Source organism: Sus scrofa, chromosome 13, assembly GCF_054392235.1.
Source record: "Sus scrofa isolate SSC_HxYL_T2T_F1_AM1 chromosome 13, Sscrofa_HxYL_maternal_Yorkshire_Landrace_v2.0, whole genome shotgun sequence".
In the NCBI taxonomy this organism is placed as follows: domain Eukaryota; kingdom Metazoa; phylum Chordata; class Mammalia; order Artiodactyla; family Suidae; genus Sus; species Sus scrofa.
The window spans coordinates 43,928,989-43,949,150 of record NC_139395.1 but is presented as its reverse complement, the minus strand read 5'-3'; the positions used below and the strand labels follow the sequence as shown (position 1 = coordinate 43,949,150).

Below are 20,162 nucleotides of genomic sequence, written 5' to 3'. Positions count from 1 at the left end.
TGCAAGAAAGGAGTAAGTCATCTCTATTTTGCAAGAAAAGAGGAAGTGTGTGGAAAGAGATAACCACAGCAAAAACTGCTACATCAAACCCAGAGGTGTCATTAAGCATGGGGAAATTGTGCACCACCAGGAAACCAGAAGGGTATACATCCCAATGCCTGTATGGTTACACAATATCTCTCCATGTCTTGACTAGGATATGGGCATTCTATCCAAAAGGAAGATCTACGGGTAGTAGGTTATTAACAACAATAGCAACAAAACAGAAACAGAGAACAGAAACCTTGTGGTGAGGTCAGATAACAAATGGCAATCCATTTGCTTTTTTTTTTTTTTTTTTTGTCTTTTTTTAGGGCCGCACCCACAGCATATGGAAGTTCACAGCAATGTGGAATCCAAGCCATGTCTGAGAACAGCTCACAGGAATGCTGGATCCATAACCCACTGAGTGAAGCCAGGGACTGAACCCATGTCCTCATGGATGCTAGTCAGGTTTGTTAACTGCTGAGCCATGACAGGAACTCCTCATTTGCTTTTCTTAATTACAGTGTCTGAAATTGTGCGGTCAAGTTTAGAACAGTGAGGGGCAATAACTAAGGAATATCCATAAGTTCTTAGTAGAGAGTCTACAATCTTGCCATAAGACATGTGGCCCCCAGAGCAGCAGCAGCATCCCTGGGAAGCTTTTAGATTTGCAGAATCATAGGCCCCAAGCTAGACCTGCTGAGTCAAGAATGGCCTTTTACCAAAATCTACAGGTGACATATTTGGGCATTGAAGTTCGAGAGGCACTTGTGTACAAATCTGTGAAGTCCACACATCTACCTGCATGAAAAATTGAGGATTTCATCATGCACAAGGTTGAGTACCTAAGCCCACAACAACCCTTCAAAGAAGATGTTTCTGTTGTTTTTAATACAAAGGATACAAAATTAATACACAGAAAATTGATTGCATTTCTATATACTAACAATGAAAGATCAGAAATAGAAATTAGGGAAACAATCCCATTTACCATCACATCAAAAATAATAAAATACTAGGAATAAACCTACCTAAAGAGACAAAAAGACCTGTACTCTGAAAACTATAAAATGCTGAAGAAAGAAATCAAAGATGACAAAAACAGATGCAAAGATATACCATGCTCTTGGATTGTAAGAATCAATATTGTCAAAATGACTCTACTACCCCAGGCAATCTACAGATTCAACACAATCTCTATCAAATTACCAATGGCGTGTTTCACAGAACTAGAACAAAATTTTTTTTGTATGGAAGTGTAAAAGGCCTGGAATAGCCAAAGCAATCCTGAGAAATAAAAATGGAGTGGGAGAAATCAGGCTCCCCAGCTTCAGACTATACTACAAAGCTACAGTCATTAAAACAGTATGGTATTGGGATAAAAACAAAAATATAGATCAGTGTAACCAGATAGAAAGCCCAGAATTAAACCCACACACCTATGGTCAATTAGTCCGTGACAAAGGAGGCGAGAATATATAATGGAGAAAAGACAGTGTCTTCAATAAATGTTACTGAGAGAACTAGACACCCACGTGTGAAATAATGATATTAAAACATTCTCTAACACCATACACAAAAAATCAACTCAAGATGGATTAAAGACCTAAATGTAAGACCAGAACTATAAAATTCCTAGAGGAAAACGTAAGCAGAACACTCTCTGACATAAACCACAGCAATATCTTCTCAGATCCACCCCCTAGAGTAATAAAAATTTTGAAAATAAACAAATGGGACCTAATTAAATTTAGAAGTTTTTGCACAGCGGAAACCATAAACAAAATGAAAAGACAACACACAGAATGGGAAAAAATATTTGCAAATGAAGCTGCTGACAAGCGGTGAATCTCCAAAATAAACAAATACCTCTTGCAGCTCAGTATCAATAAACAGCCCACTCAAAAAAAAAAAAATGGGCAGAAGACCTAAATAGACGTTTTTTCAAAGAAGACATACACATGGCCAAAAAACACATGAAAAGATGTTCAACATTACTAATTAGAGAAATAAAAATGAAAACAAACAATTTTTTTTTAAATCGAAACTACTGTGAGGTACCACTTTACATCAGCCAGAATGGCCATCATCAGAAAGTCTACAAACAGTAAATGCTGGAGAGGGTGTAGAGAAAAGGAGCCCTCTGACTCTGTTGGTGGAATGTAAATTGGTGCAACCAATATGGAAAACAGGTGCCTCAGAAAACTAAAAATAGAACTACCATATGATCCAGCAATCCCATCCCTGGGCAGCTAACCAGAGAAAACTATAATTCAAAAAGATACATGCATACTAGTGTTCATTGCAGCACTATTTACAATAACTAAGACATGGAAGCAACCAAAATGTCCATCAACAGAGGAATAGATAAAGAAGAAGTGGTATATACAATGGAATAGTACTTAGCCATAAAAAAGAAAGAATGCCCTTTGCAGCAACATGGATAGACCTAGAGATTGTCATGCTAAGTGAAGTTAAACAGAGAAAGACAAACATCATATGATATTACTTATATGTGGAATCTAAATAAGAGGATACAAATGAACTTATTTGCAGAGCAGCAACAGACTCACAGATTTTGAAAAACTTATGGTTACGACTGAGATAGGTGGGTGGGTTGGAGGGATAGCCTGGGGGTTTGGGATTGGCGCATGCACCCTATGGTATATAGAATGATTGACCAATGCTAACCTGCCTTATAGCACAGAGACTCTACCTAGTATTCTGTGATAATCTATGTGGGAAAAGAATCTAAAAGAGAATGAATGTGTGTACATGTATGAATGAATCACTTTGTTGTACAGCAGAAATTATCACAACCTTGTAAATCAACTATATTGCAGTAAAACTTTAAAAAGCAAAAACATATTATTTCTCCTATGTACAGATGAGGAAGCCTAGGTTAACTTCAGCAGAACTGGGATTTATTAAAAGAAGCTTTATTTTAAACTGGGATTTATTACCAGAAGTTTGGAAAGAAGGCTTAGAGAGGTTAAAGACTTGTCCAGGGTCAAAAGGTAGTAAAGGGCATAACAAGGGCCTTTGAAACAAGGTCTCCTTGAATCCCACCATTACTTTGTCACCTCCCTAGGGTTGAATGTTTTTAAGTGGTTCACTTGAACAATTGCATCCAATTGGTAGCATGTCGAGACCCATTTTCCAGAATGTCATCCGTAGGAGACATCCTTAGGTACTTTTCTCACCCCTCACCTGACCATCTGGGTGGATATAGATGGGCTAGGAGGGACACTTGGGAGTTTAGTACCTCCTAGGCAATCAAATCCGAATCACTCTGGGGCTGAGTGTGACAGTCAGCCCCAGAAACAAAGCCTAGAAACGCCTGTGTTTAAAAACAGAAGGCCAAGGCTTCCAGGAAGGATGATCTATTTTGTGATGCCTTAAGGTTTCACAATGACTGTGGGGCCCCCCTTCACATACCTCCTCTGAGCTAAAGGCCATCATCTACCCTCTGCCACTCTTGGGTCTGGAGACAGATTGGGTCAGGGGTGGAGGCAACTGCAGCAAACAGGAACCTTGTTTTTTAAAACCTGAGCCCCCAGGACAGTCCTGGTCAATCCCCTCATGATATGACTTGGGGAAATGCAGGTTTGCTGGAGAGCCATGCATGCTTTTCCTGGATGCAGGAAAGAGAGAAATGGAAGAGCCTAGTAGTGAGTTTTTCAGAAGTCTATTCTTAGCCCCACTTTCTAGATGGCCCCACATGGGAATCACCTCTATGCACCAGAATTAGATTTGGCTTCCAACAACAGGAAAAAGAGTAATAATAGTAGTAGCTTAAACCAGTGCTTCTCAGATCATCATGTGCACGTGAATTATCCATAGATCTTCTTAAAATGCAGATCCTGTTTTCTTTTCTCTCTTTTTTTTTTCTTTTTTTTCATCTACATCTGCAGCATATGTAGGTTCTCAGGCTAGGGGTCAAATAGGCCTATGGCACAGCCAGGGCAACACCAGATCTGAGCTGAAAGTGTGACCTATGCTACAGATTACACGACCTTAGCAGCCCCTCTTATCCAGCAGTTTCCATGAGAAAGAAGAAGCCAGACTCCACTGTGGCTGTGATCTGGGTGATAAGTGAACCATGGTCAGGAACCAGAGTGAGAGTAAATGAAAAAATGCTGCAGCAGGACAGGAGGGAGGATGAACTGAGTAGGGTGATCTGGAATCTTCTGCTAGAATTTGACAGAAAAGTAGGAAGACCATAGGTAGACCGCATTTGAAAACTAGCTTTGGTCTTGCTTCTGAGACTTAATATTCTATCTGTGTCCAAGGAGTAGGCCTCTTCCCCTGGGCCTGCCAACCTCTTTTGGTGCCCCTGGAACACAAGTCCTCTCTGCAGTGTTCTAACTAGACTTTTCTCATCCTCCCTTCCTATTCAGAAATGGGGTGCTCCCTGTGCCTACTCCAGCAGAAGCCTGGGGCCTCACTTTTGGCTCATGCCATTGGCACATGGCTTCAGCCTCTCCTGGGTCCCTTCTCTTGCTGTGAATAGATGCTCAATGCTATAACCTGCTAGAATCACCATAATTAACTGCTGCTAGTTCCTCGAGGCTTTAGGTATTTTTTTTCTATATCCAATGTCCCCTTGAGCTGAAACTGCCTGGCCTAGAGCACACACATAGTCTCTCCCACACACACACCTAGAGAGAGAAGTTCTGGGGTGACTTTGGGCAGGGGTAACCACCTAGTAGCTCAGGAATAGACACTCTACCATTAGCTACTAGTGGCTTATAACATGGCCTCGTGCAAAGGGAGCTGACAAAGCAAGGTGATAGCATTAACTGAGCTAGTCAGAGTCCTTCAAAGAATTTGACATGACATTATAGCACAAAAAAAGGGCAAACCTGAGATGACACTGAGATTAATGATCCTGTTGCTGACATCTCCTGGTGCCGCTGGACCTGCATTGCTGAATATGCAACCTGATGGTTTCCCATCCTGCTTGCCATCTGGGAACCCCACAGATTTTCAGACAAGAACAGCTGGCATCCCTTTCTGTTTAGTGACAGCTTGTGACATTTGACTAATGCCATGCAAAGTTCTTATTTTGATGCCTACCATGCTATACTATATTTCCCTTCCTGGCTGAAATGGCCCTTCCCAGAGCTCCCTACCCAGGGAAAGTGCTAAACTATTCTCTGTGCAAAGGTGACCACTGATTGGGTCAAAGGTGGGCGTCGACCCAAGAGAGACCAACTATAGGCTTGCTGGTTGAGGTAGCTGGCTTGCAGGCAAGAATCATTTCCTAAATGTATCAGTAGCTCAGCTGCCATGAGAAAACAGCAGAGTTGTCCTCACTGGCACTGTACAAGATGGCTCACACCATCTTGGACACGTTCCAAAAAGTGGAAGAGGAAAAGAGACCCTCAAAGATATGCCCCTTCCCTTTAAAGCACAACCTGGAAGTTGCACAAATAACTTTCACTCTCATCCTATTGGTCAAAGGAAGACTCTGGTTCAAGGAAGCCTGGGAAATGTTAGCTGTATTCCAGGCAGCCATGCCTTGGTAGAAAATCCAGGGCTGTCTTGAGAGAGAATAAACAGGAGGAGGCATCTCCAGTCTCTTCTGGACAGACCGCCTCCGTCTGGAACCTGGGGCTGGAGAAACCAGAGAGGATTCTCCTTGAGAATAAGATGAGGTAGAGGGTGACACATGGAAAGAACCACAGCCATGAGGCCCATGAGAGAAGTCAAAGCATGGGCAGACCCTGAGCTCCCTGTGACACAAACACTGTTGTCAGCCTTGCCCTTATGGGCGGGTGTCCTCTCAGGAAATCCTCCCCTCTTAAGGGGTCTGAGGTACTCAGAAATCTTTGCCGCAAGTCCAGGATATTCAGTTCTGTTGGAGGTGAGGTCTGAGCGATGTGTTACTTGTGGTTCCATTCTCCAGGTGAGAAAACTAAATCCTAAACCCTAAATGCTTCATCATCCATCCTCAGGTCTCCTGGCCCTAATCAATCAAGGAAGAAATGGTGCATCAGAACCTATTTCTTTCAGCCCCTTGGTCAGTGAGACAGAAACAAACCATCCAAACATAAGGCAATCTGGCTTCCTCTGTGGGTGAAGTACAGATAGAGATCTTCAGGGCCTTGTTTGCCAAGGCCACAATTTCAGGGTGAGTGTGTCAGCTGCGTAGCACAATATAAGGGTTGTGAGACTGAGATGTTTAAGGGGGCGCAGAGCACCTGGCACATAGGCCGTTGCTGAGGTTCCATGCATAGAAGCCTCCCTTGGACCTCACAGCTCAGTTACCACAGTGCATGCAGTGGGGCTGAGACATAACTAGCAGTGCGAGGATAGGATTATCTTAGGTCCTGGGGCAGAAGCTCTTCCCAGAAGGCACAAGTGGTTCTAAAAAGGATGGCCAGGGGAGTTCCCGTCACGGTGCAGTGGAAACAAGTCCAACTAGGAACCATGAAGTTGTGGGTTCGATCCCGGGCCTCGCTCAGTCGGTTAAGGATCCAGCGTTGCTGCGAGCTGTGGTGTAGGTCGCAGATGCAGCTTGGATCCTGTGTTGCTGCGGCTGTGGTGTAGGTCGGCAGCTATAGCTCCAATTCGACCCCTAGCCTGGGAACCCCCATGTGCTGCAGGCGAGGCGGTGAAAAGAGAAAAAAGAAAAAAGAAAAAAAAAAGGATGGCCAGGGTAATACCTTGCCTGGAAATGTGACTTTGGAAAATAAGAATCCAAAATCACTTAACGTGCCTTAACTGATCTAGAATATGCATGAGCAAGTTGTAGCCGAGCTTAGATGTGCAGACATCCTGCAACCCCCCCCCCCAAGAGTGGGTGTCTTCCAGACCTGCTGGCCACAAGCCAACTCCACCACAATACTGAGAGTCTCCATTCTGGCCTAGATGGTCCTCAGGTTAGGGCTGGGTAGCATTGGAAGGACAGAGTGGGTGATTGCGGTCCTTAGCAGCGAGCACCAGAGGCCCCAGAGGCAGCACAGGGCTTTGGCAAGGAAGGTAAAGTAATCCTATAAAGCAGCTACTGACTGTTGATAGTGGATAAAGTTATCAGAAACCTAACTCGAGCTCGCTTGAACCAGAAAAGGTATCTGTGGGCTGTACAGCCAAGTGGCACAGAGTGCAGAGCTGGATCCAGGAACAACTAGGTTTAGAGATTTGACTTTTTTCAGGACTTCCTCTCTCTCCACCTACATGTTAGCTCAGGCTGCTATAACAAATTATCATGGACTGGGTGGTTTAATTAGCAGGCATTTTCTTCTTCCAGCTCTGGAGGCTGGGAAGTCCAAGATCAAGGCACTGGCATATTAGTTCCCACTAACTGGCCTGCAGACACCACCATCTCACCGTATCCACTGGTCTCTTCTTTGTAGGAGTGCAGGTGGGGAGAGAGAGTGTGAACTCTGGTGTCTTTCTCTGAATAAGTGCACTCATCTCATCATGGGAGCCCTACCCTCCTGACTTCATCCAAACCTAATTACCTCCCAATTCCTGACTCCTAATATTACCACCTTGGCGATCAGGATTTCAACATATGAATTTGATGGGGGGGAATACAAATATCCAGTCCATAACAACCCATGTATCTGATTATCTCTGCATGTTGGATCCATTCCTGTAATTCAGATGTCCCCACAAGGCCAAAGCCATGCCTGCCGGCAGTTTGAGAGAGTGTTGTCACCAACTCTTAATTGGCTTTGCAGGCCCCTTGCCCATTCCTAGCCAGTCACTGTGGCCAGGAGGATGAGCCTACTATGATTGGCCCAGGCAGGTCACGAGCTCATCCCCACAGTCACAGGATGGCTGTAGTGGGGAAGGAGAAGCTTGTCCCCAAAGTGGGGTGTGCTGTTGTAGCATTTCAAACAGCAAACCCACTGCAAAGGGAGCTCCAAGTGGAAAGGAATGAAGAGGGGGCTGTGCTGAGCTATTGCAAGGGGCTGAAAACAATGGAATAACATTTTGTAAGCCAAAGAAATACTGCTTTAATACTGTTATCATAGAGCCTGAGGAGCCCTGGTACTATGACATCTATAGTTTTCTTCAAAAGACTTCAGCTCTGATAGCGTCATCTAATGGGATTCAATCTCTTTTAATCTATACCCTAGAGGAGGCTAGCTGTCCTAATCAGGGAAACTCCAGGGTGATAATTAGTATTTAATCAGAAGGAAGCCAAAGCCCAGAGTTGCTCCCACAAGTGCCTCAACTGTCTTTATCTCTGATGAATACTAGAGGTTTTGTTAATTAGCATAATGAATGAAGAAATGGGCTTTTCACTGGGAGCATGGAGAAATTCCACAAATGTATATACGAACGGGATATTGGATTCTGGTGCATCTTTTCTCCTTCCCTGTTAGGAATGTTGCTGTTGGCCCAGCTGCAGATTCTGGAGAATGTGGGCCAATCTGAGTCTGACGAGATGGCTTGCCAGTCCTACTACCAGAGTATTTGTCGCATTTGTCCCAAGTGAAACTTCCTTTCATGCACGATTTTGTTGGAGTACTCTGAAGCTCACAGGAGGTGGTGTGACTTGTGTCTATTTGGTAATAATGTCTGTTTGGGGAAAGAATTCATCCTGAAAATTCCTTTTATTGGATCCTGGAGTGAGGCTGTGAGGAAGAGCCAGCCCTGGACTCTTGTCACGAATGGCGCCTGTTGTTGATATTAACCGAAAGAAACATCATGGTTATTCATAACCAAACTGGGAAGTAGGACTCGCCCTTTCAAGTCCAGGGACTCATCAGTCTTCCTCAGAAAGCTATGTCATCCGTAAGGTTTCAAGGTCCAAACTGGGCTGGAGTCCTAGCAGGAATCCAACCCCCAAAGAGGTGGAAGACTGTTGGGTACCAGGCAGGGCTCATTCAGAGTGGGACTGGATAGGCAGGCTCCATCTGGGAGAAAGGAGAAGACCCAAGAAATGAGGCAAAGATCTGGTAGCCAGAACTGGAGTAGGCCTAGAGCCAGAGCACACAGGGGGCCTCCATGTATGTGAACCTCAGGATCTGGGCTGTAGCCTCCTTAGAGACCTGGCCGAAGGGGGCTGAAGGTGATGTTGGCTGCAGAAAGAGGGAGGCTGCAGAGACTGGGAACGGGGCCAAGCTAACGGCCATCCTTCCATTCCAGCAACACCCCGGAACTGCTACTAGGAAGTGCAATGAGATTAGAACTTTTGATAGATACCTCACTCTGCATCAACAACTTTGAATCATCATCCTTTCTTTTTCATGGGTCAGCATTTTCAAGGTACTTGCGAAGACGATGGAGAAAAAAACATCTTTGTAGCTACTGGCATGAAAATTTCTTGGTGGAGAAAGGGTCTTTGAAAAGCTCGCTTTTCAAAGGTAGATAAGGGAGCTTCCAGCCTGACCTGGAGCTGCTCCCAGACTTTCTGTAGAAGGAAGGAGGAGGTTTTCTGAAGGACGATGGAGAAGTGGGGCTGAGTGTTGTAGGCCAAGGCCAGGGAAGAGGAGAGATGTAGCCATAGCCCCAAAGAAGATTTTGAGGGACTTGCTAGACCCATACTTATAAGGTTAACTTCCCCTGGTCCACTCCTACTCCTCAAATGAAATCTTTAGCCAATTCTCCACTGTGTATTAAGGCACACATACCTCCTACTCCCTGGCGTTGGAACAGACCTAAGTCTGTTTAGTCATGTATAACCCTGATGTTCCTTTTGGTTAATATCAACAGCCGCCATTAGTTATATGAGTTGAAAGTCACCTGTAACCTCACTCCAGGTTACCATAAGAACAAGTTCCATAATGAATTCAGCCCAAAGAAAGACAATTTGTTAGCAAGCAGGCCACATTTTCAAGTGCAATCACTTGGGACCACAAAGAGGTGTTAAGGATGAAAACAGAATTCAGACAAAGCTAAACAAATCTTAATGGGAACTGATATAAATGGATTTTCTGTATATTTATTTATACACGCCTGTTACTTCATTTAAAAACTTCTTGGAAGCAAGGACTACTTGTTTTGCTTTAAAAATCTCCATGTGACCTCACTCCCTAACCAAAAGGGGAAAAAATATGATAAAACATAAATGGCATACAAATGTGCCTTGTGCACTGAGAAACATGACAGATTCTTATTCTGTAAAGGTGTAGAGTTGCAGGTAAAAATCCGGGATGTTGTACCTCTCAAACCAAGCATTTCCCCCCAAGGTGTCCACTAGGAACATCTATAAAGAAACTGCCTCGAGAAGACAGAAAAAGAATTACGGGAGGGACAGGCTTCACTTGTCCAGTGGTAGGTGCAGGAGGAAGACCAGTCCATCAGCCAGGACTGGTTCTAAGGGGCCTTGACCACTGTCAGATAGAGATTAAGTAGAGAATGGAAAAAAAAAAATCCCAGTATCAGAAGCCAAGTTCAGGTCAGGGCCACACTGGCCATGTCCAAAGGTTGGGCTTGGAGTGGTGAGCTAAATCTCCCTCCATGCCCTTTCCTAAGGTCAAGATCAATCCCATAAATAGAAAATCTTTTAATTAGGATGTATCCAGCTACAAATAAGTGTAAACTGAACTGGAAGTAGCCAAACAATAAGGAGATTGCGGACTCATGGGACATTCAACAGATCAGGCCTGCGACTGCCCTGATCCAGTGGCTCACATTCCGTTTGCTGGTGACTTTCTTTACTCTGCCTCTCTCAGAATGGTGGCTTCATCTGCAGGCAGCAAAACAGATCTGGCCATGCTGACCTTGGGTGTGGACAGAACAACCACAGGGTCAGCTCCTTCAGGGCAAATAAGCCATGCAGACAGGGTGGCTCCCTGAACAAAATCATCCTTCTGTTATAAAGAAGGAAGGGGGAACAATGCCAATAAGCAACCTCCAGAGCCCACCAAGGGCAAGAAGGCACAAGCAGGCAGCAGGCCAGATTCTTAGTGCTGTTGTTCTTCTGACATGCTGCGTGATCTGGGGCAAGCCACTTCAGCTCTTGAGGCCTCAGTTTTTCTCATCTTAAATTGATTAAGCTAGAGAATCTGTCAGATTCTATTCCGCTTTGAAAAGTCTTTTATTTGGCCATACCTATGGCATGTGGAAGTTCCTGGGCCAGAGACTGAAGCTGCACCACAGCAGTGACCCAAAGCTGCTTCAGTAACAATGCCGGATCCTTATCCTACTGTATCATAAGAGAACTCCACAATAGTCTTTGACTATGAAATGAGATGCTCAAAGACTACTCAAAATACCGGGCTTCAAGTATGGGAAACAGTTCTGGTCCTTTATAGAAAATTCCATTTTCTAGAGATGGCCACAGCAATTGCTCCCATCCCACAGGCCTATCTAAGTGGACCCTTGCACTCTGCCATCCGAAGTTCGATTCTCATCCCTTTGAATCTATGCCTGCTTGATGATTTGCTTATACTCATAATAACTTATAACTAATAAGCTTTGGGAGAAATGACACTGAGAGGCTTCCCAAAAGGCTATGCATAGTCTGCTTGGTTCTCTCACAATGCTAGTAGCAGGACTGAACACAGTATAAGAAATCCAGCCATTCTGAGACTACTATTCCAGAGAGGCCAGGTGTAGGCACTCATGTCAACAACCCAGCTGAGCTTCCACTCCACAGTTAGCACTGACCACCAGCCCCAAGTGTGCGCCATCATGGACATCCATCCTGGGCTGACTGTCAGATGATTGAAGCCTCAGCTGACATTGTACCACAACCCCATGAGAAATCCCACAGGTGAAAGGCCCCAATGAGCATTTCCAGAATTCCTAACCCAGAACATCATGAGCAAAATAAAAGCAGGTGTTGCCATTCTATACCTCTGTGTTTCAGAGAGATTTTTTTTATGCAACAGTGGTGATCAGAATAACCTTAGAGAAGAGTGGGCATAAATGAACAAGGAAAGATTTAGAGTCAGCTTTGAGAGGTTGTTTTTGATAGCTGCAAGCATTGAAGATATCTAAATTCCTTTTTCCAACTCTTTAAGGAGTCTGTGGAGAGATTCCTTGAGGCATGATCTGTGGGCATCTTGCCAGGAGGTAAATAACAGTGGACCTTCACATTTATATAGCCTGTTGGAGTTTGTGAAAAGCAAATTAATACATTTGAATGTCAGAACAAAGGATTAGGGCTCCATTCAACTGCCATCTTTGGCCCAAAATCCCTTCTTGGAATTCCCGAGCCAGTGACTCACCTGCTTCCCTTAGAAAAGCAGTCATGGCTGAGCAAATTTCCCTCAGTGAGTACACATGAAATGGGCACATTGCCAGGCACTTTCCTAATTGTCTCCACATTACACCTTCATAGGGGGACAGCAAAGAGGCTAGAGGCCTCTGAGCTACTATGTCTCAGTGTTGGCCCTCCGTGGAGCTTCCTGGAATGGTCTCAGTCCACAGCAACCCCTTTTAGAGCTGTTTTTAGCAGCTGCTGCCTTGACCTTATCAGATGCATCCTCTGGTTAATGGTTTTTCTTGCAGTGGATATGCCAACAAAACCTCATGACGTCTTAGTGGGATGGACATGGTAGATATTACTGATGCTACTTATTACTACTAAGATGGTAGCCAGTCTTCATGACGGCTCCCAGTGGTTGGTACCACCTGGTACTGACATCGCTGAGTAGGGTTGACCTGGATAACAAGTAAGATAGTGTAGAAATGATAGTGCTTTTCTTCAGAGGTTAGATCATAAAAGATACTGTGGCTTCTGTCTTGGTCTCTTAGATGGCTTACCCTGGGAGAAGGCAGCAACCATGTCAGGAGGACCCTCAGGCTTCATGGAGAGACTCGCATGACCAGGAACCAGGGCCTCCTGCCAGCAGCCATGTGAACACAGCTGGCTTGGAAGCAGATCTTCCAACCCCAGTCAAGCCTTCAGATGACTGCAGCCCCATGGACATCTTGTTCTCATCCCATGAAAGGACATGGGCCAAAACCATCCAGGTGAGTTGCCTCCAAAGTTCTGACCCCACAAACATTGTGTGAGATAATAATCATTGTTTAATCTACTAGGTTTTGAAGGAATTTTTTTTTTCCTTTTTCGGCCATACTGTGGCATATGGATGTTTCCAGGCCCGGGATCAAATCTGAGCCACACCTGCAACCTACGCCACAGCTATGGCAATGCCAGATCCTTAAACTGCTGCACTGGGCCAGGACTCAAAGCAGCAACGCCATAGAGACAAACCGGATCTTTAACCCACTGCACCACAGGGAAACTCCTTGAAGGAATTTTTTAAAGGTATGGTAGATAAATAATATACCCGTTATACAAGTGAGCCTCAGACACATATGGTGACTAGCCCCAAATCGCACAGCTGGAGCTGTGACTGACTGGGAAGAGAGCCCTCATCTTGTGACTGCTGATCCACACAGCACAGGTTCTCTTATAGTCCCATGATTCAGTAGTTCTCTAATTTGGGGTCAGAAGAGGCAAAGATGAGGTTGCAGGCACAGTGCAGCATCTGCCTAGACAACTGTGGCCACACTCACAGCCTCGACCCACATGGCCCCTTGACCAGGAATCCAGAATAGGGAGGGAAGCTAAGAGTCTTCTCTCACTTTCGTGGCACCCTCATGAAGAGGAGGCACAAGCCAGCAACACTTCTTATTTGAACAGACCCACACCCATGCAGGCTCACACATGTGAAGGGTCTCAACCCCTACTGCAAAGGAAACTACAGCTGACCCATGATGCTGCATTTCCGAGGGGCTGTGGTGGGGAAGATTTGTGGTGTCAGGGCTTGTGCTAAGATCCTTGCCTGCAACACGGGGTCTGGCTGTGCCTCCCAGCTTCCCCACTGCTGATTCATGCATCCACTTCAGAGAAGTCACCCCACTGACTCAGTTCCCATGTGACTCACTGGCCATGTGATCGCTGGTCCCCCGCTTCTGCTAGCAGGGCCTGTGGGCAACATGAGCTCTCTGTAGTGACAGTATGGTGGTCACGGGGTCAACAAGTGGCAAGTCTGGCTGGCTCTGTTTTCTCATCCTTCCAGCTGGGTTGGACTTATTCCAGCAAGAGCTGGAATCCCTACATGGCACTGGAATTGACCAAGTCTAGAGGGTAGTTGAAGATAAAAGGTTGAGAAGGGCTCCATAGTCACTGCTTTTGTCTCCAGGGACATGCCAGCCTATCCACAGCAGGAAGGGTGCAGCCCAAAGCCTAAAGCAGGGCTGGACTTCCCAGCAGAGAACAGAAAATTGTTCCTAGGGTGGCAGTGGATGTAAGAGAGACTGAGCAGGAGACCCGCCAAAGCAAACAAGGAAGAGGCCTCACGTGGTAACATTTCCTTTTCCTTTTCTTTCTTTCTTTCTTTCTTTTTTTTTTTTTTTTTTTTTTTGGTCTTTTTAGGGCCACACCAATAACATATGGACCCCAGGCTAGGGGTCCAGTCAGACCTGTAGCCACCGACCTACACCAAGGCCATAGCACCTTGGGATCTGAGCCGTGTCTGCAACCTACACCACAGCTCATGGCAACACAGGACCCTTAACCCACTGAGCAAGGACAGGGATCAAACCTGCATCCTCACTGATACCAGTCAGGTTCATTAACTGCTGAGCCACAATGGGAATTCCCTGGTAATATTTCTTGATAAAGTTGTCAGCCCACATGGAAAAGTTGTCAGCCCACATGGGCTTCAGTGTCTTCATGAATGGAGTCAAGTGAATGGTTTTCAAACTGGATTCCTTGGAGCCCAAGCTTTCTGCAGACGAGCTTAAGAGTTTGCCATTGGGAGGGAGGCTCTACACCTGTACTGTCCAATAGGAATATGAAGTAAGCCACACATGCAATTTTAAATGTTGTAGCACCACATTTTCAAAAATCTAACAATAAACAAGTAAAAATGATTTTAATAGTATCTTTTACTTAATCTAGATATTATCATTTCAGCATGCAATCAGTTTGTTAATTTATTAATAAGATATTTCACATTCTCCCTTTTGTGCTAAATCTTCAATATCTGGTGTGTAATTTGTATTTAAGTACATATCAGTTAGAACCAGCCACGTTTGCAGTACTTGACAGCTAGAGTGGTGTACCTGACCTGCCGAGAGGGAGGAGGAATCAGGCGTTTAGAGAAGACCTCCCCCTGGTGGACAAAACTCAAAAGTCCATTTCCTTGATTCAGTAATCATGTAGAATGTCAGCATTATATGTATCCTGAGGGCACTTGGAGAGAGCACCTACAAATCAAAGAAGCAGGTCAAGTGCAGACTCCTGAGGAATTTGAAAGTGAGAATTGTTGATGGCAGACTCCCTTGCTTCTGGGAAGAGAGTGAGTGTGGACTATTCTTTCCAGGAATTTTGCTGTGAACGGGAGGAACATACAAGGCATGGGGCACAGACCTAAGGGTGTTTTAAATGGGAAGAAAATATTTGGACAAAATGCAGGCTGTAGAACACTTGTCATGACCAGATCAAAGGAACCAGAGGCATTCAAGAGTCATACTAACAGAGCTGGTTGGAATACAGACCCTGGAGCCAGCTTCATTGCTTTCTGGCTGTGTGACTTTGGACAGATTACTTACCTCCTTTTGCCTCTGTTCTCGCATCAGTGCAATAGTACCTGCCTCTTCCGTTTGCACTGTGATGAGTTGTGTTTGTATGAGGATTGATTCATTTTTCAAAATAACATACTCAAGTGCTGAGAATAGACATAAGAAAATTAAGTGTTGTATTAGCTATAATGATTAGAGGGATTCATTTAGAGGGGCAACATGTTCTGTGAGTGTTCACACAGGGGGGCTGCCTCTTCCCCAGTGAGTCAGTCGAAGTTCAAATACTGTGTCATGACAAGTCAGAATTCTCAACTCAGAAGTGACAACATTGTTTCAACAGAGGGCAGTGGCCAACAACACATTTCTCTAGCATCTTCAAACTGAAACTGTCAAGAAAGCTGGCTTCCTGACCTAGTGGGGACATTCAGGACCATGGACATCTAACTCTTTGTTTCACTCCTTCCTGGGGAAACTTATCAGGTTTCACAGTTCTATGTTTTATTTTATTTTATTTTTTGGTCTTTTTTGCCATTTCTTGGGCCGCTCCCCCGGCATATGGAGGTTTCCAGGCTAGGGGTCGAATCGGAGCTGCAGCCACCGGCCTACACCACAGCCACAGCAACGCGTCTGCAACCCACACCACAGCTCATGGCAATGCTGGATCCTTAACCCACTAAGCAAGGCCAGGGATCGAACCCGCAACCTCGTGGTTCCTAGTCAGATTCGTTAACCACTGAGCCACGACAGGAACTCCTATGTTTTAATTTTGACGCTGATGAATTCAGTGATCTCCTGCTTTTTCTTTTTTCAAAATAATAGCTGTCATGTGTTGAGCCACTACTAAGTGGCAATCACTGACCAATATCTCATCTAATCTATTCAATTCTACGAGGTCAGTTTCCATAAATAACATTATGCCATAAATATCACTTGGAACACTTTTTAAAATTCAACATGATGTTTTTGAGCTACAGCTGTGCGGCTCTAGTAAATCCTTTTCTGATTGCTTCTTTGTCTTACTGTGTATGCATCTGCCAACATTTTATGTATCCATTCCCTAGCGACAGACACCTAGGTTGTCCCAATCTCTGCCATCAAAACAAGATGCAATGAGCATCTTCTCACCTGTCTCTTATGGCCTGTGCAGAATATCTCTGGATAAAGAACCCAAGGGTGGACCTGCTGGGTCAGCGGGTATTTGCAGCCTTACCTTCTTCCAGGTTGTCCTTCAAATGCTATGCCAGTTCCCATTCCCACCAGCCTTGCCTCCAGGGTCCTCACTTTCCCCATTCTCATCAGCCTGTAATGTTATGACTTTCTAATTTTTGCCAAATACATGGGCAGAAATGATGTCTGACAGCTTTAATTTGCATATACGTGATAGCTGTTGAAATCTCATAGGCCTAGAGCTGTTCCAGGCTTGAACTGAAAGGGCTATGCACAGGGCAGTTTCCGTCTAAGAACTGGTAAAAATTCCATGGATGTGTAGCTCTTCACTAGGTGACTTTGTGTATTTCAGTGTATCTGCTGCTCCCACCAGCCCTGGGAAGTAAGTACTTACAGCATATGAGACTCAGAGGGCTTAGTGACTAAGCCGTGGGTCGTCCAGCCAGTTCTTATTAGAACCAGGAAGAGAATCCAAACATTGAGACCCCCTCACCAGAGCTCTTCCTACTCCACCATTTATACCCATAGCCCATCAGGAAGAGATGGCTTTCCCCTGAAGCATAGGGTTCCAATGTTTGTGAGAAAGTTGGGGATTTTGGTTGTTTCTCTGCTTTGTTTCTTTAATCAGCTTCACTGAAGTATCATTCATATACAATAAAATGCACCCATGTTAAGTGGGCATTTCTACAAGTGTACACTGGTATAACCATCACTGGTCCAGACACTTTGATTGCCTTACCCCAATCCTGGATCCAGTGAACAGATGTTTTTGTTGTAGAGCAGAGTTTTAATTGTAAACTAAGAGCTCAAGGCCAGAGACAGAGTCTGAGTTTCTTACAGTGTCATCTGAAGACGCTTTCTGCAGCTTAGTCACCTGCTGAGCAGAACCCAGTCTTTCCCCCTACCTACTGCATCACAATTTCTGGGGCTGAGGCCTGGGGATCTGCATGTTCTTCTTTTTTTCTTTTTTGTCTGCACTTGTAGCATATGGAAATTCCTGGGGCAGGGATTGAGTCTTAGCTGCAGCTACGACCTACACCACAGCTGCAGCAATGCCGGATCTTCAACTCACTGTGCCAGGCCAGGGATCAAACGCTCACCACCACGGAGACAATGCCGCATCATTAACCCACTGTGCCACAGCAGGAACTTGGGGATCTGCATGTTTAATACAACATAAACAATACTTGTGTACCTAAATTTGTAAAACCATGGCTGTGAGCCATGGATAATTGTTGAAGATTTTTGAGCTGAATAGTAGGATAGTAGCTTTTTAAAATTTATTTAACTTTGAAATAATTATAGATTAGCCGGAAGTTGTAAAAATAGTATGGAGAAATCCCACCCAATTTTCCTCCAGTGGTTACATCTTCCTTAACTACAGTGCAATATCAAAACCAGGATTTGGACATGGGTACAATGCGTGTGTATCGTTCTGTTCTGTTTTACCACATATGTAGATTCCTGTAACCACCACCTCAGTCAAGATACAGAATTGTTCCCTCATCACAAAGGTGTCCCTCCTGCTACCCTTTAAAGTCATACCTCCCCCAACATCCATCCCCACCTAACCCCTGGCAACCACTGATCTGCTTTCTATCTCTATGGTTTTTGTCATTTCAAGAGCATTATGTAAATGAAATTGCTCAGTATGTGACCTTTTGAGATTTTGATTTTTTTTACTAGTCCTAAAACCCCTGAGATCTACGTGACTTGTTGCATATACCAAAAGCTTGCTCCTTTTTATTCCTGGGTAGTATCCCATGGTATGGAATTTAGCCATTCACCCATCATGGGACATTTTGGTTGTTTCCATTTGGGGGCTATTAAGAGTTAATCTTCTTTAAACAATTATGTATTGATTTTTGTGAGAATATAAGTTTTTACTTCTCTAGGATAAATTCCTAAAAGTGTCACTGCTGGATCATATGGTGTGTGTTCAGTTTTTAAAGAGACTGATATTCTTTTCCAGAGTGTCTATGTCATTTCGCATTTCCAAGAGCAACGTGTAAGAGATTGTTTCTCTATATCCTTGCCAGAATTTGGCACGGCCACCATTTTTTATTTTAGTCTTTCTTTTTCTTTTTTCTTTCTTTCTTTCTTGTGTGTGTGTGTGTGTGTGTGTGTGTGTGTGTGTGTGTGTGTTCAGAGCCACACCCATGGCATATGCAGGTTCCCAGGCTAGGGGTCCAGTCAGAGCTGTAGCTGCCAGCCTACGCCACAGCCACAGCAACACCGGATCCTTAACCCACTGAGTGAGGCCAGGGATCAAACCTGCGTCCTCAAGGATAGTTAGATTCATTTCCACTGAGCCATGACGGGAACTCCCTATTTTAGCTTTTCTATTAGGTATGTGGTAATATCTCATCATAGTCTTAATTTATATTTCCCTCACAGCTAGTGAGGTTGAGTATCTTTTCATGTGCCTATTTGCAGTCATTCTTTAATGAAGTGACTCTCCTAGTTCTTTGCCCATTTTTAACAGAATTGATTGCTTTTTTATTGCTGACTTTTGAGGATTCTGTATTTATTTCTAGACATGGGTCCTTTGTCTGATATGTGGTTTGCACATGCTTTCTCTTAGTCTGCAGTTTATCTTAACAGAGTCATTTGCAAAGCAAAAGTTTTTCATTTTGATTAAGTCTCATTTATCTGTCTTTTATTTAGACTTTTGATGTTATATCTAAGAAGTCATCACCAAGCTTTAGGTTCCCCCAAATTTTCTCCTATGTTTTCTTCTAAAAGTGTTGATAATTTTACCTATACATTTATATCCATGATATATTTTGAGTTAGTTTTTGTATAACATTCAAAATTTTAAATTTAAGTCGAGGTTCTTTTTTTTTTTTCTTTTTTTTTTTTTTTTTGGCCTATGAATATCCAGTTGCTCCAACACCATTTGTTGAAAAGTCTATCCTTCCTCCAGTGAATTGCTTTTGCACATTTGTCGCAAATCAGATGGCTATACTCATGGGGGCTAACTCTGGGTTTTCCATTCTCTATCATTGATCTTCATGCCCACCCCTCTGCTAGTGCTATAGTCTTTTTATTTTTTTTTAATATACAGTGGGTTTTTTTTGTATTTTTTCCATTATAGCTGATTTACAATATTCTGTCAATTTTCTACCGTACAGCAAGGTACCCAGTCACACATACACATGTACATTCCTTTTTCTCACATTATCATGCTCCATCATAAGTGACTAGATACAGTTCCAAGTGCTACACAGCAGGATCTCATTGCTTATCCATTCCAAAGGCAATAGTTTGCATCTATTAACCCCAAATTCCCAGTCCATCCCACTCCCTACAGTCTTAATTACTATAGCTGCATAATAAGTCGTGAAACAGAGTGATGACTTGAATGTCTTTCTTCTTTTTCAAAATGTTTTCATTATTGTAATTCCTGTGCTTTTTATATAAATTTTAGAATAAGCCTGTTTCTGCTTACCAAAAAATCTTGTGGGATTTTGCCAGAAATTGCATTATAATCATATATCATTTGAGAGAGAATGGGCATTTTT

At 43.9% G+C, this 20,162-nt stretch overlaps 1 protein-coding gene across 2 annotated transcripts in view; it reads left to right on the top strand.

Moving 5' to 3' along the window:
* Nucleotides 1–20,162, top strand: part of XCR1 (X-C motif chemokine receptor 1) — an 83,449-nt gene that overhangs the window by 43,292 nt on the left and 19,995 nt on the right. Inside the window, exons 2-3 of one of the 2 annotated variants that reach the window (NM_001001622.1) lie at nucleotides 354–492; nucleotides 12,691–12,909. The gene's annotated coding sequence lies outside the window, so the exon portion shown is untranslated. The remainder of the gene's footprint in view (nucleotides 1–353; nucleotides 493–12,690; nucleotides 12,910–20,162) is intronic. The other variant, XM_084987168.1, reaches the window with a different exon arrangement.